The following is a 27,876-nucleotide window of genomic DNA, read 5'->3' on the forward strand; positions in this document are numbered from 1 at the left end:
ACAGTGGGTAAGGGGTCACCCTCCTCTCATTTGCTGCAGCCATCAGAGTCGGTGGTTTCTTTCCCTTGTAGACTTGTATTTCTTAGCAAAAAAGGCTTTTATATACGAAGCAACTCCCATGTTAATTTTGCCCACGAAAATATTAGGTTTGTCTGGTTTTCTGCTATAAGTGAGACTGATATAGAAGCCATAGCCTTGCTTCTACTTGTTGCTTATGTCTGTGATAGAGACATTCCTCGACAAAGGCGGGAGTCAGCAAGAGCCTCGAGTGTTTCTTAGATAGCTTTCTATGGGATTAAAAATCCCGAATGATGAGCACCCTTTCTTTCTTTTCCTTTGTCTTGAAACCTTTTCCATTTTGCCATGCTTGTTTCTAGGGGTGGGTTCGGTTTAATTCGGTTCGGTTTTTTGCCAAAACCGAAACCAAACCGAAATTTTGGTTCGGTTTGGTTCGATTCATTTTTTTTTTGGTTTTTTTCGGTTCGGTTTTTTTGGGTTCGGTTTCGGTTTTTTGTTTTTTTTTCTTTCAAAAAATGAAAAACATTGAAATTTTAAATTTTAACGTATCCAACACAATCATAACATAAGCATTCTAACTATAATCAAAGACAATGAAAATAAACATTTAAAGTTGAACTAAAATTATCAATCAAGTCTTCCAAAGTCCAAACTAACAACCTCACAACACAAAAATCATACAAATGACTTAGAAAAGTTAAATTGTATGATGTTGTTCAAAGATCAGGGTTGTTTGCTTGTAACTGCATGTTGACAACTTGATTAGTAAAAGAAATGCGTGGGTGGATTTATTTAGTGTGTGTTGGATTCTTTTCCATCACAAATTCCCTAAGTAATCTACCCGAAATAAATGTTTATGGATTCTGTTACATGTTATATGAGAGTAGATTTGGAAAAGAAAGCTGAGACAGAAGTATACAGTGATATGGAGATGGATGTAGGTACTTCAGGATGAGATTTGGCTCCGGAACCTTATATGGGGGATAAATAATAGGTTAGGGTTTAGAGTTTTTATAGGACTTTTTTTTAATATTTTGAGCTTAAAGTTTGGCAACACATTGGGTTTAGCACATTTTAACTTACAAATTGGGTTTAGAAAATAATATCCAAAACAAATAATTAAATAAAAAAATTAATTTAATTAATTCGGTTCGGTTCGGTTTGGTTCGGTTTCTAGATCACTAAAACCGAACCGAACCAAAAGAATTCGGTTCGGTTCGGTTTTTTCAATTCGGTTCGGTTTTTTTGTTCGGTTCGGTTTTTTCGGTTTCGGTTCGGTTTGGTTTTCGGTTTTTTTTTGTTTTCGGTTTTTTGAACCCACCCTTACTTGTTTCATGCACCATATTCAATTAATGGGGCCCAAGTTCATAATGCCCATGTGAATGGCATTCTAAGGGCTGGTTTGGTATTGCTGTGCTTTGAAAAAAAGCTGTTGTGAGAATAAGCGGCTGTGCTGTGAGAATAAGCGGCTGTGAAATAAATCAGCAAAGTATTTGGTAAACTTTTTTGTAAAAGTGCTTTTGAAAAAAAAAAGCAGTCTGATAGTGGATCTTTTCATTAAAGGAGCACTGTAGTTCTGTGTGCTTTGAAAAAAAGCCAGTTTTCCAAAGCTACAAATTGCAGCTTCAGCTTTTTCCTTTGATTTCAACTTATTCTCACAGCAGCTTCCAAAATAAGCTATTTTTTTTTAAGTTTACCAAACACCAAAAACACTCCCAGCTTTTTTTCATAGGAGCTTTTTTTAAAATCACCTCAACCCCAAACTGGGGCTAAGTTTTGGAGGAGCTTTTACTTTCTTCCCTTGTTGTTGCCTTCGGATTTTGTAGGATTTTAATCCTAATTGAAATAGGATTTTAAGAACATGGGCCTCTTGTTCAAGTCTTGCCAAACATATCATTTTCCTCCAGGCGGGAGAACGGTACACGACAATTCCATGCTTTGGTACCTATCTGCATATTTTGACGTAGAGAAGAGAACACAAGGGCTTTTGAAGACGACCACGGCCCTTCGACTGAACTGGAAGTCTTCCCTTCTTATTACTGATGCAAGACTTACGCAGGATTGAGAGCGCTGCAGAGGCTTAGTGCACGGAATATTGAGGTTGTCCCTTGGTTGCTGCAGTGCAGTGATCACTTAGACCTGGTTGGAACTTCAGGGGTGGTTTAGACAACCCACAAGAAATTCATGGAATTGACAACAGCGGTGAGGATCGGATCATGTAGACTTGACTGGAACTTCACGGGGTGGTTTAGACCACCCCGAAGAAATTCATGGAGTTAACGGTAACGGCAAGGACGGTTCTGTCTTCAGAACTTCTCTCGTCTATTGGTTGTTGTTGCCATGGTGCGCCGGTGGGCTTAGTCTCCATTTTTTACTTTGGTGAAAGATGAAGAAGAAAGCAAATTTCTTCTTTCTCTCCTGCAAAAGTCGAGAGGAAACAAAACAACAAAGAACAAATTTAAAATAAATTTATACCTTCATGCTCTTGGCTGTTTCTCTCCTACAAAGGTCGCACTTGGTGCGATGGCAAGTGCCTTCGCCCATGAGCGGTAGGTCTCGGGTTCGAGACTTGGGAGCAGCCTCTCCATAAATGGGGGTAAGGCTAGCCGACATTCACCTCTCCCAGACCCTGCGTAAAGCGGGAGCCTTGTGCATTGGGTACGACATTTTCCTTATGTTTCTCCCTTGCTTTCTTGCCTTGTTCTTCTTTGTCGTCCGTACTTCTCTGCTGTCTTCTCCGTGTCCTGCTCTTCTTCCTTTTTTTGTTCCTTTGTGCTCCTCTATCGTCCTTTTTTTTGTCGATCTCCCTCTTTTCTGCAGCGTCTCCCCTTCCTTTTTTTCTGTCCCCCATGTGCTTCAATTTCTGCAGCGTCTCCCTCTTTTTTTCGTCCTCCTTTTTTTGCTGTGGTTGATGCCTATTTATAGGCATCTTAGGAGGTTTCCAAAGTTCTTACGTGGGGGAGGATAGAGGCCTTTCTTTTCGCCACTTTCTCTTAAACTGACTCCACTTTTCTTTTTGTTGCAGAAAATGGGGGAGCCGCTGATTTTGTATGTTTCTTCCCTCTTTTGTAGAGAAATGCATATTTTATTTTATTTTATTTATGGATGTATGTAAAGCCCATCCTCATTTTTGTTGGGCTGGATTACATCTTGTTTTGCCTTGTAGTTTGACCCAATTTGTATGGACCTTATTTTTGATACGTCATGTATTTTTATTGTTCAACACTGAGGAAATAGGAAAAAACAAGAAAATATTAAAGTACAGTAGAAGGAAAAAATTGGCAGGCGTATCAGCCAATCGTGAGGCACAACATCTAAATTCCAAATTTTTGTCTAAAATGAAGGTTCCCTTGTTCCTGTTGAAAAGGTCTCTATTCCAATAAATGAAGAATGGGAAAGTCAGAAGAGGCAAGAGAAAGGGTGGTCTCAAGGGAGAAAGCAAACTTCACAGGGGCACTATTAGTTTTAATGAAGATAATTAGTTGGAACGTTAGGCCATCTTCAACTGAAGGGTCCAGAGGGCCAGATGGTCGAAAATAGCCCTAAAACCGTCTCCAACCGAGGGCTAGGCCAGAGGGCTCGAGAATCTGGAAGGGTCCCACGGAATTTCAAAGGGCCAAAGGGCTGGCTGCTTTCGGCCGGCCAGCCAGCCCTGGACTGGCTATTTTTTTTTATAGTTTTGTTATTCCTGTCGGTTAATACATGCTATCATTTAATATACTAATAATGGCATGTATTCCTGTCGATTATAACCGACATGATTTTTTTTTAAAAAAAATCAAATGAAACGGCTACTAGCCGTTGCATTTGATTTGATTTTTTATTTTTTTTACATTATTATTATTATTATTTATTTACAAAAAATTTCATATAACTTCTATTTTTTCCTATAACTTCTATTTCACAAAATTTATTTCATATTTTTTTTTTAAATTCCATTTTTTTCCTATAACTTCTATTTCACAAAATTTGTTTCATATTTTTTTTAAATTCCATTTTTTTCCTATAACTTCTATTTCACAAAATTTGTTTCACATTTTTTTTAAATTCCATTTTTTTCCTATAACTTCTATTTCACAAAATTTGTTTCATATTTTTTTTTAAATTCCATTTTTTTCCTCTACCTTCTATTTCACAAAATTTGTTTCATATTTTTTTTAAATTCCATTTTTTTCCTATAACTTCTATTTCACAAAATTTGTTTCATATTTTTTTTAAATTCCATTTTTTTCTATAACTTCTATTTCACAAAATTTGTTTCATATTTTTTTTCCTATAACTCCCTAAGCCATTATACAACATTAAATTAAATTAAGTAACATGAAACAACATTATGTTTGGCCCTATGGCCCTTTAGCCCTCGATTGGAGACGGTTTTTTTGTGAAATGGCTAAAACGAGCCCTCTGGCCCTCTGGCCCTCGGTTGGAGACAAAGGCAAATATGGCCCTGCACTGTTCATTAAAATATTAATATCTTGGAGAATCTTGGAGGGCCAGAGGGCTAAAACGAGCCCTCTGGCCAGCCATCGGTTGGAGATGGCCTTAGAGGATTGGGAAGTAGACGGAAGAGGCTAATATTGAAAAAGCAATTCCAATGGTTACAGCCCGACATCATCATACTACAAGAAACTAAGAAAACTTTGATTGATAGAAGTCTTGTGGCTACCGTGTGGGGAAATATATATAAAGAGTGGATTTTTGCCCCTGCTCAAGGAAACTCAGGGGGCATAGCTGTAATCTGGAATACAAAACACATTTCAGTAACCGAATCTTTGGTCGGTGTTTTCTTTGCATCAATAAAAATTAAGGCTCCCAATGGGATGGAGTGGTGGCTATCCAGAGTCTATGGCCCATGTAAAAATAGAGAGCGAAGGGAGTTTTGGGAAGAATTGGCGGGACTTTATGGTATGTGTGGATCAAGATGGTGTGTAGGAGGAGATTTTAACGTGGTTAGATTTATAAATGAGAAATCAAACGGGGGGTGTGGAGCTAAAAATATTCACTAGGTGCCACGTGGTTTTTTGGACAAAAGATGACAAAAATACCCTTAAGGCATACCGGGATTCCTACGCGCGAGTAGTGGGCAATCATCTTTCAACCAAGTCAAAAGTGCCCAAAATAGGTAACAATTTAAGGCCTATTTCATCAAATCCTTTCTATAAGGTAATTCCCAAAACCTAATTTATTTAATATGTTTTATATTCCATTATTTAGCTAATCAATTAGCTAAATAATATATTCCTTTCAAATTTCCTAAAAATTGACTAATTAAGGAATTAATTACCTAATCAATCCCTTAATTACCAAATTGAAACACCCATTCAAACCTAAAAGTCACTAGAGGGCCGGCTATCCCCATTTCAAAACCTAATCCATCACCTTTTTCTACCTTTTTCACCATTTCTTCCTTTTTATTAGCCAATAAATTCCATAACCACCAAAACATTTCCTTTTATGTTTAATTAGCCAATTAATTGCCTAATTAAACAAAAACAAAACCTAAAAACCTCTACTAAGTGGCCGGCCACATTCCTCTCTAAAGTGAACCAACCTAGTCCTATAAATAGACACATATTCTCACCAAAAAGTCATTCCAATTCTCTTACAAAAAATCCCAAATACTCTAAACACTATTTCTCTCTCAAATTCTAACTTTGGCATCGGAGGTTATTCGGCCAAAGTCCCCCCCAATTCATCGTGAGCGCGTGAGGCTTTTGGCCTTAACCTAAGGTGTTAGTTATTTTGTAAGTGCAAAATCGTCCAAGATCGAGGAGGAGAAAATTTGCATCCACAGGGGGAGGCTGACTAAAAGCATGAGGAATTTTAATGATTTCATTCGAGAGACAGAACTCAAGGATTTGGATCTGCTCAATGCACAATTTACCTGGTCAAATCTCAGAGAAGAACCTGTGTGTCGGAGATTAGACAGATTTTTATGCTCTAAAGGTTGCGAAGATATTTTTCCTGAGGTTAGACAAATGGCCTTGGCTAGGGTCATTTCCAATCATTATCCAATCCAGCTAGACACCAACAAAGTGAAATGGGGGCCATGCCCTTTCAGATTTGAAAACATGTGGCTCCAAGATCCAGAATTCAGGAACAAGTTCAAGGAATGGTGGCAATCAGAGCAAGTGAAGGGGTGGGAGGGTTATAAATTTATGATCAAGTTAAAAGCCATGAAAAAAAAAGGTGCAAAGCTGGAGTAAGGAGAGCTTCGGCGAAATCGAAAAAGTCTTGAAAGAAGCGGAAGCAAACATAAAGGAGTTGGATAGGAGAGAGGGGACGGAAGGCTTGGATTTTAAATCTAGAAGTAAAAGGGAAGAACTCCAAACCCTTGTGGGAGACTTGGCTTTTAAAGAAGAAGTGAAATGGAGGCAGAGAAGCAAAGTGGAATGGGCAAAGGAAGGGGATGGTAATACAAAATTCTTCCATCGAGTTGCAAATGGGAGAAGAAAGAGAAACTATATTGGAAGGTTGAAGCCGGTTGGAGGGGGAATAATAGAGGAAGCAAAAGAGATTGAAGAGCATATCGTCAATTTTTTCAAATCCTTATTTAGCAGTAATGACGAGGCATGCTGGGGTTTATAAGGTATAAATTGGGCCCCAATAAGCGCCCGTGAGGCAAGTTGGCTTGAGAGGCCATTTGAGGAAGCAAAAGTTCAAAGAGCAGTTTTCGATTATGGAAAGGATAAATCGCCAGGAGCGGATGTCTCTATGCAAATGTTCCAACATTGCTGGGATATTTTGAAGGAGGATATAATGAAGATCATGGAGGAGTTCTTTAAGAAAGGGATAATAAATGTCGTGACGAACGAAACTTTCATTTGCCTAATCCCGAAGAAGTCAGATTTTTTGAAGGTGACGGACTATAGGCCCATAAGTTTAGTAACTGGATTGTATAAAATTATAGCAAAAACACTAGCTTCAAGATTGAAGGAGGTTTTGGTTACCACTGTCTTTCTGCATCATGGGGCATTTGTTAAGGGCCGACAAATTTTGGATGTTGTCCTCATTGCAAATGAAGTGGTAGAAGAGGTGAGGTAGAAAAAAAGAAGGGATTGGTGCTCAAGATCAACTTTGAAAAAGCGTATGATCATGTTGAATGGAGATTTCTAGAAAAAGTACTTCAAAGAAAAGGTTTTGGCAATAGATGGAGGAAATGGATGCAGGGATGTTTATGCTCTGCAAATTTCTCCGTTTTGATCAATGGGAGGCCAAGGGGAAAATTTCAAGCTTCAAGAGGAATGAGACAAGGCGACCCACTGTCACCCTTTCTCTTCACCTTAGTAGTCGATGTTTTGAGTAGGTTAATGGAGAAGGCTCAAGAAAATGATCTCATCAACGGTTTGTGTATCGAGCAAGAAAAGGTGGAGATCTCTCATCTTCAATTTGCCGACGACACCATATTCTTCTTGACGGAAGACGAGGAAGTTTGGAACAGCCTATTACAAGTGCTCAACTTATTCTGTTCAGTCTCAGGATTGAAAATCAACAAAGCTAAGTGCTTTTTGGCAGGAATAAATTCAGAGAGTGAGAAATTAAACAGGATGGCAGATTCTTGGGGTTGCGAGGTAGGCTGTTGGCCTATAAAGTATCTGGGACTTCCCCTTGGGGACAGGCTAAGAGCAATAAATTTTTGGGATCCAGTGGTAGAAACAATGGAAATAAGACTTCAAAGTTGGAAGAAGGCTTTCCTATCCAGATGAGGTAAATTAACTCTAATTCAATCAGTCTTGGGAAGCTTGCCGATTTACTATATGTCCTTGTTCAAAATTCCTTGCAGGGTAAGAGGACTTCTAGAAAAACTAATGAAAGGGTTTCTCTGGGAAGGCGTGAAGGAAGGTAAGAAAACCCATTTGGTCAGATGGGAGTTAGTTACTAAAAACAAGGAGGAAGGAGGTCTAGGGGTGGGGAATTTGAGGAATCAGAATGAAGCATTATTGGCTAAGTGGTTGTGGAGATTCCCAATGGAGTCTTAGTCTTTATGGCACAAGGTGATAAGAAGCAAGTATGGGCTACAAGTTAATGGATGGAATGCACTTCCTCCAAGAAGGGTTTCAAGTCGTAGCCCATGGAAAGACATTTCGGTGGTTCTCATCAGTTTCTTATTTGTTGCAAGTTTGAGGTGGGCAACAGAGAAAGGGTGAAGTTTTTGGAGGATGGGTGGTTAGCAGGGGGACCACTGAATGAGCAATTCCCCAGATTATTCCTACTATCGAGAAAGCACAGTCATAACATCTCGAGCTTCGTGGAGGTTTCGTCAAATTCCTTAAGTTGGAACTGTGACTTTAGGAAAAATCTGAATGAGATGAAGATAGAAGAGGTGGCCACATTATTACAGAAAGTGGAAGAGGTTCGCTTGTCTCCATCAAAAATGGATAACAGAAGGTGGAATCTGGAAGCTTCAGGTTTGTGCACATGCAAATCCTATCGTTCATTACTGAGCAACAATGGGATTGTGCACTATTATCCACCCTACTCTCAGATTTGGAAATCAAAAGATCCTTCGAAGGTTAAAATACTTATATGGCTTGTGGCCAATGGGAATCTCAACACTTGCAACAGAATTCAAAGGAGAAACCCTCTTATGTGTTTATCCCCACATTGGTGTAGTTTGTCAAAGCTAAGGAGGAGAGTGTAAATCATATCTTTCTTCATTGTTCCTACTCGATCCAACTATGGTGGAAACTATTTCATGAGGTTAAAGTAAGTTTGGTCATTCCTAAATGGCGTTTCGAGCTACTAGGTACAAATTTTAAGGCACTTAGAAAAGGGAAAAAATCCAAAGCTTTGTGGGTTGCCTGGTATCGGCAATTTTTTGGAATATATGGCTGGAACGCAACAAAAGGATTTTTGAAGACTATACTGGAGTGGGGGCAGAAGTACTTTGGGGGAGAGTAAAATATTGGGCAGCTTTTTGGGCTTCGGTCACTAAAGAGTTTAATAATTGCTCTCTATCTCAAATACTGTGGGATTTGTTAGCAGCAGTTAAGTGAGCTAGGTCTAGAAATGGCTGCTGTAGCCAAATCCTATTGGGATTTTCCTTTCTAATATAGTTGGTGGACTTCTTATCCACTTCTGTGTATTACTCTATTCTTTAATAAAATTGTTTCTTCTCAAAAAAAATATATGTGTTTATATATTGTCTTCCTCCTTCTCTAGGTTTTGTTTTGATCATTGGGGTCCTACATTGTTCTTCATTACCATTTGCAGCGGTTGCACTTCCGCATCTACAACGGTTAGATTTTTGGACCTTTAAAGAACCATTGCCTTTTTTTTTAATCCACTATTTTCTCGGTTTGCACGCTTTATTGTCGATGCATGTCTTTTTTGCATCATGGTACCGTTGTTATTTCATCTTTTGCTATTTACCTTTAGCACACTTTTTTTGCTGTTGGAATTCGTTTTATTTGTTCCTTTTCCATATTGCACTATGAAACATCTTTATCTAAGGAAACAGCTGCAGATCAACTTTCTCTATTCTTCATTTTTTTTTTTGTAAAAAGACTAGGGTTATGTTGTTACTGTTATGTTTACAACATGGTCAGGGTTTTGAAAACTTCATGCTTTAATGGGTTGTGGTTCGCAGCTCATTTCATGTGGTTAACATAGTTACTTCATCGTGACATTGCTTTAATTAGAGAATAAACCACTGCCGTGTGGTTTTTCCCGTCTATGTAGATTTATGTCTGGAAGAATAAGGGTAGCTAGCAATGCCACTGGAACTCAGCATGCCGATTTGCCTACATCTGTTGCAGTCGTTGATCTGAATAGTTTGGTGTTGCAAGATGTTCCCACCATTTATAACGATGAATACAACAATGCTTCAAGCTCTTTGCTATTTTTAAACAATGGAAGCAACCCTTCCCACACATTTGCATCAATTTTTGAACAAAATATTCCCACCAATGATGTTTCTGCCTCACTTTTGGAAGATGGGACGAGTTTTCATCTGATTTCTATACTTGTTTGTCTTACTGATCGTGCTACTCTGCACTATCTATTAGCCAGAGATACTCAAAGTGTTCATTCTGTTGTGAATTCGCTCATCATTGGGCAAGCCGCTTATCATAAAGAAAAAAAGAAAGCATGCAATCTTCCAATGTGACTTTCTTTGCATTCTCTTGCTGCTTTGAAAATTTAACATGTCTTCATTGATCAGCTTCTATTCGTTGATTTCATTTATGCTCCTATTAATCTTTGTTTTCTATAGGAATTGACCCAGAATATGTTGATTTTGGATTAAGAGATTGCGAATGTCAATACTGCAATGCTCTGTTTTGGCCTACAGAGCAGACAAAGAAGCATGCTAAGCATACTTCCTCTATTTCAACCTCGCAATTTACTACGTGGTGCATGAGCCACAAAGTACACTTCGCACACGCTAAACCCACTCATACTTATTTGGAACATTTATTAAACCCCATGAATTCTCAAGCCTTTTTGAAGTTTAAAACAAATATTAGATCATATAATTCAATAATGGCATTAACTTCAATGGGGGCCAAAGTTGATTCGTCTATCAACAAGGGTCGTGGTCCATATGTTTTTAAGATTAACGGTCAAGTACATCATTTAATGGGTTCTCTGTTGCCTCCAGAAGATAGCGATCCTAAATTTGCGCAGCTGTACATTTATGACACTCAAAATGAAGTCAATAATCGTATCAATTGTTTCAACGGATCAGAACCGTCTGAAAAACTTGATCAACAAATTGTTGGTGGCCTTATCAAAATGCTGGATGAGTGTAATGAAGTTGTGAAGCTTTTTAGGCTTGTCAGGGATAGGATTAATGAAGGGTCCACAAGTAATTTAAGGCTGCGTTTGTATGGTACATAGACCAACCGTGATTGTAGTACAATTTGCCAGCAAGTGACGGGATAAGTGGGTTGATAGTTGGGGACATCGACCAATTTCACACCGAAAGAGATATTGTTGTGGAGCATAAAACTGATAGCCTACAGAGAATCACAAAGTTACATCCTAAGTACATGGCACTTCAATATCCTCTTCTTTTCCCGTACGGTGAAGATGGTTATAGGAAAGGTCTCCCTTGAAATCCCAATTTTAGGGGGAAAAAACCAAAGGATGGCAGCGGGTTATCCATGAGAGCATTTTTTTTGTTATCAAATTCAAGATAGACTAGGCCATTGTTAAAAGGCGGGAGATTGTTTCAACAATACTTGGTTAATGCATATGCGACACTTGAAGAAGACAGGTTAGATTTCATTAGAGCAAATCAAGATTCTTTGAGAACAGAAGGTCTTAAAGGAATTCATGAAGCGCTTAAAGCAGGAAATGCAGCTGGTTCTACTATTGGCAAGAGGGTTATTCTGCCAACTTCGTTTACAGGCAGTGTTAGATATATGATAAATAATTATCAGGATGCCATGGCTATATGTCACCAGTTTGGAAATCCTGATTTATTTATCACTTTCACCTGTAATGCTAAATGGTCTGAAATTATTGAAGATCTACATGATAAACCTGGTTGTAAAGCTGAAGACAAACCAGATCTAATTTTGAGAATTTTTAAGGCAAAACTTAACCATATGATTAAATACCTCAAATTAGGAAAACCTTTTAGCGAGGTCGATTCTGGTCAGTATATTATTCTTGCCCAAATTTTTCCCTTTATTTCTTTTTGTCTTTTCACTGCAAATCTAAAGAGTCTATAATTTTGACGTATCTGCATTCTATTTTGATTAACAGTGCTTTACACAGTGGAGTTCTAAAAAAGAGGTCAATCCTCATTGTCATATCTTACTCTGGTTCAAAAAACATTATAAGTGTCATTCTCCTTATGATGTTGATTCTATAATTTCGGCCGAGATTCCTGATCAAAGATGTGACAAGGCTGGGTATGATGCAGTTTCACAGTACATGATACACGGTCCATGTGGTGCTGCGAATAAATTTTCGCCTTGCATGAAAGAAAACAAGTGTTCAAAAAAATTTCCTAAATCTTTGACAAGTGAAACCACTTTTTCTGACAAGGGTTTCGTTAAGTATAAGCATCGAGATATAGAAAATCTTTTTGTTCAAAAAATGGAATCAAGCTTGATAATGCATTTGTTGTCCCTTACAACCGTGAGCTATTATTGAAGTATCAAACACATATAAATGTTGAATCATGTTGTCGATCAATGCTCATTAAATATCTTTTTAAGTACATAACTAAAGGTGTTGATCAGGTTAGAGCTGTTTTTTAGGATGAGGAGTTTGATGAGATTGTGGCTTATCTAAACTGTAGATATTTATGCCCTTACGAAGCAGTTTGGAGATTGTTACAGTTTCACATTCATTTTAAAGAACCATCGGTTGAGAGGTTGTCTGTGCACCTTCCATCTGACCAAAATGTTGTTTTCAGAGAGACCGATGATCTCAACCATGTTGTTAACCACCCTAATCTTGAAAGCACAATGTTAACACAATGGTTTCAAACCAAAGTTCAAGACCCTGATGCACGTGAGTTATCTTACGTTGAATTTCCTACAAAGTATGTATGGAAAAATGATGAGAAACAATGGTCCCGTAGAAAAAATGGTAGATCTTTAGGTAGGGTTGTATATGTTCGCCCTACTACCGGTGAATTATATTACTTGAGATTGTTGCTAAATTACCAAAAAGGCAGCTTTGGATTTGACCATCTGAGAACCGTCAATGGCGTTCTTCAACCCACATTTCAAGTTGCATGCACCTCTCTTGGTTTATTAGGTGATGATAGGGAATGGAATAACGCTATGTTAGAAGTTTTCTCACTGCATCATCCTCTCAACTTAGGCAATTTTTTGTCACGTTGATTCTCTTTTGTGATGTTGCTGATCCATCAGCTTTGTTTGAAACGCATTGGAAGACGATGTGTGATGACATTATGAAAAACATGATGAATGCTTTTGGCTTGCAAGATGTCTCTAAATACCAAGATGAAGTTAGAAATTTACTTTTGTACGAGTTAGAAAAACTGTTTGTTGCTGCAAATAGTTCTTTGTCAAAGCATCACCTACCATAACCAAACAATTTGATGATGGATAGACTTGCAAATAGGAGTTTGAGAGAAGAGTTAGATTACGATGTCGACAAGCTGAAACATGAGCACTCACTCTTAATCAACCAGTTAAATCAAGAACAGCAATATGTTTATAACAGTGTCATGGAAACCATTCACAATAATAGATTTGGCCTATTTTTTGTGCATGGTCATGGTGGCATAAGCAAAACTTTTTTGTGGACAACCATTATTGCTAAAATAAGATCCCAAAATCAGATTGTTTTAGCAGTGGCTTCATCTGGAATTGCTTCCCTCTTGCTTCCTGGTGGAAGAACAGCTCACTCTAGATTTAAAATTCCTATCAACGTCACAGATTGTTCGGTTTGTGAAATAAAAAAAGGGACTCATCTTGCAAAACTAATCATTAAAGCTGTTCTTATTCTTTGGGACGAAGCCCCCATGAATCATAAACGATGTTTTCAAACTCTTGATAGATCTCTTTGTGATGTTCTTAAAGGGTCAAAACCAGGTTTTGACCATTTGCCATTTAGGGGTAAGCCGATTCTTTTTAGAGGTGATTTTAGGCAAATTCTTCCTGTTGTTCCAAACGGAAGCGTCGCTGACATTGTTGAAGCTTCATTGAAAAGTTCATATCTTTGGCCCTATTTAACTGTATTCTTTTTAAAGAAAAATATGAGACTTTCGAAGACAGGTTTAGACGAAAGGGAAAAACAAGAACTCGCTGATTTTGCAAGGTGGATATTAGACATTGGCAATGGTACTGTTGCCGGGTCTTTATCTTCAACTGATGAAGAAAGCTGTTGGGTTCAAATACCCGAACAATTCCTTATTCGTTTTGATGAAGATCCCATCAAAGCCATGGTTTCAGTTGTGTATACTGATTTCATGACAAATTTTCAAGATGTGCCATATTTGAAAGAGAGAACTATTGTGGCACCACGTAATGATACAGTTGCTGAAATAAATGATTTTCTGTTGGGAATGGTGCCCAGTGAAAGTCGTACCTATCTCAGTTTTGATTCAGTGTCTTCTTCAACAGAAAATTTAGAAAATTTAGATGTGCTTTATCCAACAGAATTTCTAAACCAACTTGATTTGCCTGGTTTGCCGCATCACAAGTTGGTTTTGAAAGTTGGCCCCCCAGTGATGTGATCAGGAATTTAAACCAAAGTGTTGGGTTATGTAATGGAACACGGTTGGTTGTGATGCAATTAAACGATAAAATTATACAAGCAAAAATCATTACAAGAAGCAACATCGATGAAAGAGTTTTTATCCCTAGGATAATTACTGAATCATCTCAGCACAAATTTCCCTTTATCTTGCGAAGGCGACAATTCCCTCTAAAAATTTGTTATGCGATGACAATCAACAAAAGCCAAGGACAATCCTTGAAAATTGTCAGTTTGTATATATCGCAGCCTGTTTTTTCTCATGGGCAACTATAGGTTGCGGTGTCTGGAGTCATCTCAAAAAAAGGTCTAAAAATTGTTATTACTCATGATTTCGACATGCCTTACGGTTATACAAAAAATGTAGTTTATAAAGATGTTTTAAAACATTTACATGAAGGTATAAGTTTGCAATGTTATTTTGTCCTTTTGTTTATTTTTCTAAACATGACTCCGCCGTTACTTTGATAACTCAGCTTATTAAGTTTTCAATTTAATTTGCTTCTCAATTGTTTTTCTATCTAGATTGATGGAGATGATGCCGCTTCATTCTCTAAGGCCATACCAGCCAGCAAACAAGCTTCAAATTAGGGTTTGCAGGATGTGGATCATAAAAACCATCAAAGATGATCCTTAGCCACGAGTCTCGATTGTGTGTTTGTCGACAAACAAGTGAGAAATTTTCATCTTTTTCATTATCGTAAGATGCTTATGTTTTTTTATGTATCCAAGTATGCATGCTGTGTTCTTGGTACAACGAATTTTGTGGTCAAACATTCTCTAAAGTTCAAGAACTAATTGCTCTACGCAATTCACTGCCGAATTATACATCACTTCCACATGATTATTGTTTTGCTCCACTGTTGCTAGGTAGTATAATTTTGAAACAAGTTTCTTCTCTATGTGTTCAAATGCATCATTGTTTTTTGTTCTTCAGTTTCTTTTTCATCATTAGCTATCTTATGATCGTTGATAGTTTAATACCACTTGGGAATTCACATGCCACAACAATATTAATTTCCAAGCTCCCCTGTTTGTAACTTTAGCACGGTAAAACTTTAGTTTGATTTAGTGTTGTGCTTTAGAGTGAACTTTGGGTGTTGATATAGGTGCAGGCAAGTAGTCAAACCACATACAAAGTTTGGTGTTCACGTTCTTTGATTGTATTCCTAAATTTGTGTTGGATATGCAAGTATATGTTTGAATATTTTTCTGGAAAATATTGAGATAATTGGAAAAAAAAAAAAATTGGCTTGTGCTGAATGATGTCCATGCCATAGTTTTTAACAAATTTCAATTATGTGTTATCTGATTATAATGCATGGACCTTACCGGACAAATATAGAATGGAGAGTAATGAGCTGGGGGAGCAGGGGGCACTCTAGCTAATGAACTTAGAATTGCGAACAAAACTGAATTGAAAAGTAAGAAAAGTAGTGGGAGTACTTTCATGGGTAAGAATAAGATCGCCATTTTGTGCATCCTCTTAGCTCAATTTGGTACTGATTCAAGGGTTAGAAGGCTGTTTTATTTATTGTTTTGCTCCTCTATTGCTAGGTAGTATAATTTTGAAACGAGTTTCTTCTCTATGTGTTCAAATGCACCATTGTTCAAATGCAGTTCACGTGACTATGAATGCTTGAGACATTCAATTTTTTTGTACCTTCTGAGAGTCGGTAATGCTTATGAGATCACTAAATTTCGTGTGGTTCACAATAGGACATCGAGCAAAGTTGTCCCTCATCCTGCCGCGCTTGAATTAAATAGAAGAACCACAATCATTCCAATTGACAAAACAAACCAAGAGATCCCAAAGCAGTGGTTCAATTTGATTGACCTTGATCAACTTCATAAGAGAATCAACAACGATGTTGAGCTTACAGGTAACAAATTTGGTTTTATGTGCTGCACCAACATCTAAAATCATCATTATAATTTATTCATTGCCTTTGGTGTGCAATAATTTTCACCACTAAATTGCATTCGCAGATGTGTTTGGTTGTTTAACGGCTGGCCAGCCGATTGAAGAGGTGACTGTCCAAAACTCAAGAATTGCAAAAAAGAGGAATCTTAACTTGCAAGATATAAGGTCATTCCTATGCGTTAAGTTCAAATTACGCTTTACACATAAGGCATCATATTTATGACATAAAACATAACATTTTTTTTAACTTATAGGGGCAAAACGATTAAGATCACGTTATGGGGAGAAGCTGCAACAACTTTTGAGGACAGTGGAATAAAATCCCTTCCACCACCTATCTTCATTGCTGTAACAAGCCTCAAAGTCAAACAATACCGAGGTTGTACCTCAACGTCCTTTATTTAGCTGCTTAAACCTTCAATTGTTCATTCTTATTTTTTATATATAGGAAACCCTATTCTTGGAAGCACTGGATCAACTGTTTGTATTTTCAATCCAGAGATTCCGCAGTTCACCGAATACAAACAAAAGTAAATCGACAACCTTCCTTTACTAACTTTGTTGTTTATATTTCTTCGATTTGTCTTTCTACCTAAACATACATGACACAGGTTTGAGCATCTGAGATCACATGTTCAAATCTTGCGCATCTCAGCTAAAATGTATGCAGACCGTGCTGTTAGCCCTAATTTTGAATCCAAAACAATTGATGAGCTCCTTCTACTTGATCCCGCCTTACACAAAGTTAGTCTCTTATCACCTACCTATTAAGAAAAATCACATCTTTTTAATAATAAATTTTAGCACTTCTTCTTACTTGGCTATCTCTTGCTTTCTTCTTTATTCATTTATATTTCATATTTACAAGATGATGATTAAATGTATTTCATTATTTCAAAATTTTGTGATTTCTTAACAGAATGCAAGTTTTGCATGCAAAGCAACTATCATTAGATTTGATTTGAGTAGAGGTTGGTGGTACAAATCGTTGGATTTGTTTGCTCACAGAGTTTGTTGTGTGGGAATCCGTTAGTGCTTCATTTTTGCTCTGTACCAAGAGTTGTTTTCTTCTTTCTTATGGTTGTGAATATATATATATATGTGAACATATTATATCTTCATTTGGAGTGAATCAAAAAGCTTACTACAATAAAATTATATTTTGTGGTACTTGAATATGGTTGGCTAAATTATACTGGTTCTAAGTTGAGGACATTTTACTGCAGAAATGGATGGTTCATGGATTGCAGTTGGCACGACCATGGCCATGACCACGAAGGGGAGACATTGTTGGCAATATCGAAGCTCCTCAGGGAATTGACCAAGGAGGAGGACATGAAAGTACATATTTGGATTTCATCAGCACGACCAAGATCATGAGCATTTTGATTGTCTGCAGCTCTTAGTTCTTGGTATTTCTTCTTACATTTAATCTCGTTGAATTTTTTATTCTGTGGGTTTGGAAATTCAAGTTTTTTTTTTTCTACAATTTATATTTCCATTGAAGTTTTTGAACTGTTTTGTTTGGTTGCCAGTATGATTACTTATAGACTATTTCGCCATATTGCTACAGAATGTAAACTTATTTTAAATGAAACATGTTGAAGTCTCTTTGAATTTGCGTAAGCTATTGTGTTTTGTTAAAAGAGAGGGGGCATCTAGCATACAACACACACGCCATGGTTGTACAACTAAGTTTGCCATGGAAGGATTTCTGTATTTCTTCGATGCCTCTCCTTCAGCCAAGCCTCTGCATTTACATGATCATTGTCAAACGCTGTAGCAACTATAAGTTTGGCAACATTTATAATTAGGGAACTTTAACGAAAAGCTTCTGGTACTGTTCACTTTAACAAAAAATCATATTTTTACACTAAAAAATCAATCTTGGTACTATTCACTTTACCCTTTATTTTGTCCTTATCATTAAAACTCAAAGTTTTCAAGCTCTTTTCATTAGTTTTCCTTTATAATTATGGTTATTGATTGCTGGAATTTTGATCGTAGCGGTCCAGATTTACTTGCTCATGATCTTTTTATTGCTTTACTGTGAAAAGATGGATGCTTTACTGCAAAATATGCTTAATTTAATGCAGATTTGCTAGGTTTTTAATACGGTTAGGTTAATTGGATAATGTATATTGGCGATTTTGCAGTAAGTTCAATGCTTTTTGTGTATCTACTTCTCCGTTGATTAACTTCTCACTCTTACAGGCTTAGATTCAAAACCATAATGGATTCCCCTTTTAACACTGGACCTCTCTGAAAACTCTCTAATCATCATTGATTGCAGACTAAAATTTAATGCATTAAATTTCCTTCCTCTTCTCCAAATTTTCAGGTCTCCACAATTGTTCAGGTTGTCGGCATTATTCTTTCCTTGCACGCAGCTACTAAAATTTCCAGTAGAGCTCAAGGTATAGCGACAGTTGCCAGTAGATGGCATGCGTTAATGACATGCAGTTCTAATGATTCACCGCATAACAGAAGTTCAGACAGTTCGGTGAACTTTGAGGCTGCCGACAGATTGAACTCACTGCATACAAGTTACTCTGACAATGATTTGGAGTCAACGGATTATGTTCATGTGCCTACAAATTCCCAGCTGGTTTCATATATGGCTTCATACCACAAGAGACAAGTTTTTGGTATGCATCAGCTTATGCTGTTTCAGTTTTTTTTGTTTATCATTTTTGTGTTTGAAAAGATGGCTCTTTTGGTCGTCATTTATGGTTTTCGTTTGTTCATTTCCCGTGGTTCAGTTTTTTTATTTATTTATATTTCGCCGGGGGGTGTTGCAGGCCGATTCGATGCTATGAGGCACTTCGTTTAGGGCTATCTGATGGAGAGAGGTGTTGGGTGTCTAAGACTGCAAAATCAAATTACCTATGGAATTTATAACATGCAATCAGTTTATTTTTTTGTTGAGTTCAAATAACGTTGATTGGGCTATTATAAAGCTCTTTTTTATGGTTAGGTTGAAAATCATATTGATATATTTTTTATTTAGTTAGTCCAATCTATGAGATTGTTTTGTTTGATGTTTCAATCAAAATTTGATCTATTTTTGTGTGTGAGATTGTTTTGTTTGGTGTTAGTCCAATCTATGAGATTGTTTTGTTTAATGGAATTGCAAGTCAAGTATATCTTAGATTCTTGTTTGCATACTCACCTTTCCACAACTATTATATTGTCTCTTGACTTGATGGATTTTTATCATTTCCTGGAGTTACAATGCTTTTTATAATTTCCTAGATCTATCATGTTTGTTCGGTCATGATTATATTGAATGTTTTTTAGATTAAATGTGTCTTATTCATGTAGTTAAGGCTGGTGCATTCAAGTCTCGCAGCATCGCGCGGGCATATTACTAGTATTCTCCTAAAACAATATGACTAATTTGTGGATCAAATTAAAACCCAGAAATCCCATAAATAAATCAAAATGCAGAAATCCCACAAGTAAATCAAAACCCATAATCGATTAAACGTAGAAATTGATCAAAACCAGAAATTGTTCAAAACCCACTAATAATTTCACGAATCTTCAAAACAAAATCGAAGAAAATGAAGAAGAGGAAGTGGAAGAGGAAGCCCTGAGAGACTTATGAGGATGCGGCGTTGGTCGTGGAATGGTACGGCAAGGTTATGGAGCAGAGCGGGACGACGATACAGATGACGGTCTTACTAGTCCGCTGGTATTCGGGGGGTCTCGCTTAGTCGAGGCGAGTGAAGGGTAATCACAATAAAGCTAGTGCCTAATTGCTAATCAAGTCTCGTCCAATGAAACCTAGTGAAGGTAAACAAACACACCCTAAAAGTACAAAAAAACTTCTAAAGTACACAAAGCTATCAAAATAGCTACAGAAACATTTAATTCTTCCTAAAAGAACCAAAATCTTCTACAGCTCTTCAAAAACATCCAAAACATGTCAACTTCTACGCCAAGCTGATCCGAAGGGGAAGGAAAAAAAGGGTGAGCTACAAAGCTCAGTAAGCAACAATATCTGATATGAAATGATTAAATGCGCAATCAAAGATGTTGGATTCAAGAGCTGCAAAACAATGAACACATAAATTCAATGAATCAATAACGATACAAACAACATCTGTAACTCCTCATCAGTAAATCTAATGAGGCCTTATTCTCATGGTGGTCACATGGGTGTTACTACCAACCGATCAGAGGTCCTGACTCCTTCACAAAGAAGGCACAAACACTATGATTCAAATGAACTGAATCAACCACAAGTTCAGATGCTATTCGATGTTTGACTATATACACTTCGAACGATGAAACAAAGGCAATGGTAAATGAATCAATAATCAAAAGAGGTTCAAATGTCAAAGGAGGCAACTGAACTTAATCAAAGCTCAATAACAAAGTGGCTTAGAGATTCATAAATATGGAGGCAAACCAAATCTAACAACACAAGAATACTTACAGATTCACTAAGCTTGAAACCATGAAATCCAACAGGAGATTGAGTTTGTTTCTTATTGTGGCCTAACAGACATCTCTTAAATACTAAATGTTGTTTTGATTTAGATAACTAGTGCAGGGTTGTGGTCACACAATGAGTCAGAGCTCACCAATGTGAAGGATGATGCCCCAGACACAAAATCTGCAATGTATAAATTATAATTTGCTAATGTAGATGGAGATGGATTGACATTTTTTGCTGCAAATTTTTTGTTGATTTGGATTGGTTCTGGTCTTAGGAGGGGTAAGTTGGAACTGAAGACTGATACTGAAGTTCTGGATCGACAAACAGATAGCTCTGCCAATAGCCCGAATGTTATGGCAACACTTGATGATGCAGTTGTCAAAAATGAAATAAAGGAGAGCATAAAGAGACCGATGATTTACAAACACCGTTTTTTGTTGATGATTAGTTTCATTCAGAATCACTTGTAACGATTGTCAATTAAAAACACCAACACATGCAAATCAAAGCAAAGGGGTCGACCTAAATTAATAGGTACAGCATAAAAAGATATCCCAAAAGCAGGAGTACAAGTAAAGCAAATCCATATTGAACACAGAAGACAATATCACTATGTATATTTGCCAGCCACGAATGGGGACGATTGAGCTATCTAGCTTAAGTATTCCAAAGTCAGATATGAATTCATAAGAACATGTAATATAGCGCGCTGAAACGAATGATAATTTAATGGCTGTTGCATGTATGTATGCACCCAAGATGATATATCATTGCTCAGAAATCAGAAGGATGATATATCATTGGTCAAAAGGGTGGGACTGGGAGGACCCTAACTGTCCTTATCTTCAGGGAAGAAGAACTCTTCCCATGAATCAATTTCCTCCTTTTTTTGGTTCCACCCCGGGCATTCTGAGATCCTGTGATGACCAATCTCATCACAAAAGGATATTAACACGCCGCCCGTATATTTCATAGCCCTTGCCAACTTGAGTTATGCCGAAGGGGAGACGTCCCCTCCATGGACATTGTTTAGGAGCGTGGCCAAACTTAGTGCAAATTGGACAACTAGACGGCAATTCAGAAACTATGTGTGGCTCGACTATGCGTTTGGGAATTTTGTTCTCCTTGAAAAAAGCTGGGCTAGTACTCTTCTCCTCTAGTTGGATTTGAGCCAGAGAGTTTGCAACAGCCTTTACATTCTTTAGGTGAGTCTTCGAAGAGTCTTTAACAGCCGCCTTTTTTTCTTTCTTCTCTGTGTGTTTGGAAAAATGTAAAGATATTAATAAGATATATAAGTTAAGCAGGCCCTCTGGACTCAGACCCTTAATTCCTTTATATTCTCGATCTCATTCAATCATTAGAAATACCTACTACTACTGCTTCATACTCAATTACATGCTACTACTATGGGTTAATTTGTTAGGATAACAAAGCTAAATACGTATAAAATAAAGGGTAAATTGCCAAAATGGTCCCTGAGATTTGCATAACTCGTCACTTTGGTCTCTGAGATTCCAAATCGATAAAAGTGGTCTCTGAGATTGTCCAGCATCCATCATTTTAGTCATTCTGTTAAAAACTCCGTTAAGTATCCTGGAGCTCTTCGCCGAAAGTTTGGGCAATTTTCAAAGCTTCATAGCATATCAAAATAAGGGTCTTTCCCGCAGAAGATTGTTTTATCTAACTACTTAAAATGTCACAAAAACTGGTTGTTATCCCTACTGACCAGCCACCGAAAAATAATTATTAGACTGACTTACACTGATCTAAAGTGCATGAAATTTTATATGCAAACACTAGACACACAGAACGACACTCACACAAATTTTTGGGATTTTTGGAGTTGATTTGCTATTTAAATTAAATCGTACAAAATCAGTACAGAAACAGATTTTGAGTAGTTCACAAGTTTAAGAAAAACGAGTTAGGGGAATTGCTATCCACCACCAAATAATCATGCAAACATGTTATGTTTCATTCAAATTCCTTTTATTTCCGGATGAAGATGCTCAAGTTGACTCAATGTTAGAGCATAACCTATTACTCTTTCTTACGTAGAATGTTAAGAGAATGGCGTTTTCAACTTAACTTAGTTCCTAGCATGCAATCTAGAACGGTGTGTTCATAGATTTAACAAGTAGAAATCATTAAGAACGAAAAGAGTTTGAGTCATCACAAGGCATGGTAAGTACTGGCGTTGTCTTACTTATCCTAGAAATTGGTTTACATGTTAATCGCAATTAACAAGTACTACTCTAGAACATATGTAGGTCGTCATTTAACAAGGGTAGGCATACACATATTCATAGCATTTGAATCCTAGATATGCTTACTAAGTATGCATCCATAGAAAACATATAAAGAATTCATCACTGACATAAGTAGTAAACCAATTTTCATCCATTCATAAAAGCAATTCAACGAAATGTCATAACAAATTTGCAATCATATTCGGGGCTTCAAAACAGCCCCTAACTACTAAAAATTTAGTTACACATAATTCTCAAATTAAACCAAAAGTAAAACATGGGTTTGAGAAGATAAAACCAAGATAAATTGAGTGAAGTCTCTTCTTCTTTCCTTCCTTCTTTCCACCTTTCCTTCCTTCTTTCCTCCTTTTTTTCTTTTCTTCTTTCTCTGATTATAAGTTGTGCATTTCCACTTGCTTTGCTGTCTTCCTTTGCTTTCTTTGTTGTCTTCTTTCTTTTGTATTAGTTATGCATGTGTTTTTCTTCCCTTTGCCATGCCTTTTCCTTCTCTTTCTAGCTGTGCATTTCCACTTGCTCCAAAGCCAAATGAGTGCAATCATAACCCCATTTGCTGCTGAGTGTTGATGACAAAGCAAAACACAAAACAAGTGCCTTTACTTTCTCATTTTATTAGCCAAATCTGCTTAGCCCTTTTCTGAACCTTTCAGTGTTACAATGCCCATAACTTCTTCTAGAAAAATGATATTAACAATCCGTAAATTGCTCCAGAAAATAGACATCCGTAGCTTTCCAAGCATATAAGGCTCATTCTCTCATTCATTCTAAGATGTTTGCAACTTGCTTCCAAAGTCAGCTAATCTGCACATGCAGTTTTGACGAATTTGTTACTTAATATCCCACTTGTGCTACTTTTCTTTTCTTTGCTTGACAAATCACACAAAACACAAAAACAAAGTAAATAGCTCAAAAATATAAGGAACTAACTAAGAAAAGACAAGTGAATTTGATGAAAAATATATATAAATATGAGCTTATCAAGCTGCTTGGTGCAGGAGAAGAGTGAGGCAAGGAGGGAGACGGGGAGAGCAGAGTCAAGCAAAATAAGGAAAAGCTGATAATGGAGAGAGAGAACCGAAGCACCCAAAAAATCGAAACCGGAGAGGATAAACGCGTGGCCTAGGAGGGCAAGGAAGTCATTTTATTGTAGAAAAGATGGTAAAAAGTGGCTTAACAAACGAATTGAGGGCCATTTTAGGCCGCACACTGCCCTAGAACAGTAACCTAAGTTTGGGTTTTAGTATATATAGAATATGTATATATATATAATTAAATTACTTAACCATAGTTAAGCCACCACCACGCTATAAGATGGCCGGTAACACTTACCACATAGTAAGGGTAGTCAACAAAGGAAATGAATCCCCTTCGGATCCCTTCCTCCTAATCCATCAAGTCTGGGGATCTGAGTCATTGAAATTTGATCCAACGGCTACAAACAGGGTTCCACTTTAAAAGTTATAATAACTTTAGCCGTTAGATCAAATTTCAATGGCCTGGATCCCTGAATTTGATGTATCAAGAGGAAGGGATCCTCTCCGGATCCCTTCTATCAACAATTTCGAGCTCAAATATAATAGAAATGAAAATTTAAGTCCATATCATTTGCTTTCTTAATCTTTTGTACTAAAAAATTACTGGTCACCAATTCTTTCCTTATTTAATCAATTTTAATGGTCTCGTAATAATCTTTCCTTGTAGAAAAAATTGTATGTTCGTTGAATAGACAAACATTGTATTTAAATTTTCACCTTCAATAATTTATTATATGTGTTGCAGTCCTATTAGATTAGGAATGTGATTGTGTAAATCCTAGTATATCTTGGAATATCTCTTATATTCCTATTAGGAGTTGATTATCTATTAAGAGTTGTAATCCTAAAAGGGTAAGGAATTAATCTTCCCTACTATTATAAATAAAGACACAATGGGGTGGAATATAACACACCCACAATTACACATCTCTCTTTCTCTCTACTATTGTTGCACCCCTCTCTCTATGGCCTCCATAATCGTTCAGTAAATTATGCCTACAACAATATGTATATTTTCCTGAATCATCGAGACTTTTGCCATTTGGGGAAGCTTTGCAACTTATTGTTGCCCGGTCAAACAAATAAGACGAAAGGTGTTGGAACTTGTGACTGTAAAGGGACTTTTCAAGTCCCACATCGCCCATACATCTTTGACATGTCCACTTTATAAGTGTGTTCCCACACTTATGGTTTAAAACAAATTGGGCCAAAGATATGGACATTGGGCCTTACAAATGGAGGTTTGGGTGCATATATTAAATGTCAAAGATTGGCCTTGGATTAACGAAATACACAAGTTACGTTTTTGAATTTTTGATTCAGTTTTTTCCGAAAGGATGAGATTGATTAAAACAGTTACGTCCGTTTACAATGATAAGGATGAACAGTTACGTATGTTTCAAAAAAACACCATTATAAATATGGTAGTAAAATCAGAAACAAAATATAATTCCATCACTTCTATTTTTTCATATTTCACAGAGAAACATCACAACCAATTCGCCAAGAATCCAAGTTCGCGTGCAAGAACTTGGATTAGATAGTTGTATCCTGCAAGATAGACGTCCACTGAACTACTGCACTGGTGTAGGGGCAAATTTCTATCTTAGGAGATTGCTTCTGCAAGCCTCTATCCTCAACGAACAAGTTAGTGATTTGTGATTCTATAAGCAAGTGATTATGCTTTGATATATTGTACTTGTTGTTTAATTTTTCATTTGAAAATAAACTGTGCAAATTATTATATATTATATACTTGACATTTGTTTGATTTCTGACAAAAGGTTCATTGCATGGAAATTACGTACCCTCACCAGAGATAACGTGTACCTCAAGCAACCATTGCTAGGGCCTTGTCTGTCCAGTCCAAATTTAAATCAACATATATGGGCATCCAAGATCCAGTCCAACTTGCAACAAAATTCCAAAAATAACCACCAACGTTTTTGGTTGATGATTAGTTTTAGTCATAATCACTCACAACAATTATCATTTAAAAACACCACCAATACATGCAAATCAAATCTAAATCTAAATTAAAAACAGAAAACATTATGTATATCTGCAGCCCATGAAGGCGATGATTGAGTTATGTAGCTCAAGTATTCCAGGCCCGACATGAGTCCATAAGAACATATAATATATTCAACCGCTGCTGCATGTATGCACCAAGAGGCCTCCTCGGATTCAGCTATCAGAAATCAGCAGGATGATATATCATTGATAAAAAATCAGAAGGATGATATATCTATTCGGGCAGGAATGTAGCCGGTGGGCTTTCCTATCTGGAGCACACAGCTCCCCAAGGAGTTGGCACTTTGGTTGGTTGTCGGTCTCCTGCTCGTTACAATGCTGTTGGAGGAGAACAAAGTTAGCTTCGAAAAATGTGCCTTTGCAGGGCTTTAGGTGTAGGCCTAGAGGCTCATAATCAAAACTAACTTTAAGTGCTTAGGCGTGCCACTACCATCTCTGTATGGCAGACGTAAAACAAGTGTATTTAACCGATTACTTGCGCTCCAAGTTATTCTAACTTTTTGTTATCAAAGGATTGTCGTAGATAGGTTAAGTCTACATTAAGTTCTTTTCTATGCCTTGAGGTCAAGGACTTTTGTTCATCTTGTATGCTTTAAAGAGCGAATGTCCAGATCTGGTTGATTGGTTTTAGTTCAATGATGATGCTCTAATGATAAGGAAAACATTGAATGATCTAAATCTGAAGACTGGGAGAGCTTTGAACCATTAAAAGATTGGAAGCATCTTGAATATATAGCAAAGGATATATGATAATACCAGATCTATTAAGTAAAGAGCAAAACAAAGGGGGTCGGGCTAAATTTAACCTTGTTGGGCAAGGTTGAATCTTGTACAGCTTCACTTCTTTATAGGTACAAAGGTTTGGGGGGAAAATGGAGTGAATGGTGAGCAGGGTGAACATAAGAAAATCGATACTACTGTGGTTAGGAGAGTAGCAAAGCTATTAAACTAGACAAAAGATGGCTTTTGTGAGGGCTTATCCTGAAAAGGATTGAGGTTGATGCTGACTACAGCTTCATTTATGCAAATCTGGCTTAAGCAGAGTTTGTATGTTTGTTTGTTTGATTGATTGAGTGTCCTTGTCTCTGGGACCTCTTCCTCTTTTTATAACCGAATTAGCCTAACTGTTTACAACTTGGTTCCTGCCCAAAAGTAACGGAAGGGTAGTGACTCATCATCAATTTATGTATTCTACCATTCAGAAATGCTTTTGGGCTGAGAGTAGGTCGATTTCCATCAAGTGTCACATCTATGTAGGCCACTTGCTCCTACTTACTCTTGCATTAATGTGGAACTATCATTTTCCTTTGGGCCGGGCAAATGGGTTTTGTGATGGGTCCTCGGCCTTCTGGGCTTTTCTTCTTTCAGCCCAAAGTTCAAATATTAACCCAAATAGTGCCCCTTTCAATCGTTGTTAAGCCTTCAAGCTTTAGGCGCCAACAATGATTGAATAACAGCCGTATGTCTGCGCACGCTTCTCTCTGAACTTGCACCTTTTGTCGTAGTTAATGCAATCTTGAGTCTCTTGCTCTTCCTGCACATTTCAATCGTCACTTAGTCCCCCTATAAAACCCAGCTCAATTTCAACTTATGGGTAAGTACTTTTAAACCAATCGATTCTTCATCTTCCCAGAATTTCCTCAGCAAAAAACCCCCTCGAAGCCTTCGGACCTTTCCTAACTTATTCTATGATCATCCTTAGCTACCCTCAATCCTACCATGATACCCGAAGTTTCATGAGTCGAACCCATTCTTCCATGTTTAGTGAAAGGATCACCAAGATGTCTCTCTCTTTTGATGATCTTCATCGTCCTCGGGTAACCTTGTTTTCTAGATTTTCTTCTAGAGATGGGGGATTGTATCTTTTAGGATCTATATGGGAGTATCTAACCTTCCTTGTTGTTGGAAACAATATGCCTAAGGAACAATCACTGCTTTTAACAACTTCTGTCAGGTGCTCTGCTTGCC

General features: G+C 37.2%; 2 pseudogenes; both read left to right on the top strand.

Moving 5' to 3' along the window:
* Nucleotides 1-8,089: 8,089 nt before the first annotated feature.
* Nucleotides 8,090-17,159, top strand: LOC126631516 (replication protein A 70 kDa DNA-binding subunit E-like; annotated as a pseudogene).
* A 199-nt stretch (nucleotides 17,160-17,358) lies between these two features.
* LOC126631517 (uncharacterized) lies at nucleotides 17,359-19,500 on the top strand (annotated as a pseudogene).
* Nucleotides 19,501-27,876: the final 8,376 nt, after the last annotated feature.

Source organism: Malus sylvestris, chromosome 8, assembly GCF_916048215.2.
Source record: "Malus sylvestris chromosome 8, drMalSylv7.2, whole genome shotgun sequence".
NCBI lineage: Eukaryota > Viridiplantae > Streptophyta > Magnoliopsida > Rosales > Rosaceae > Malus > Malus sylvestris.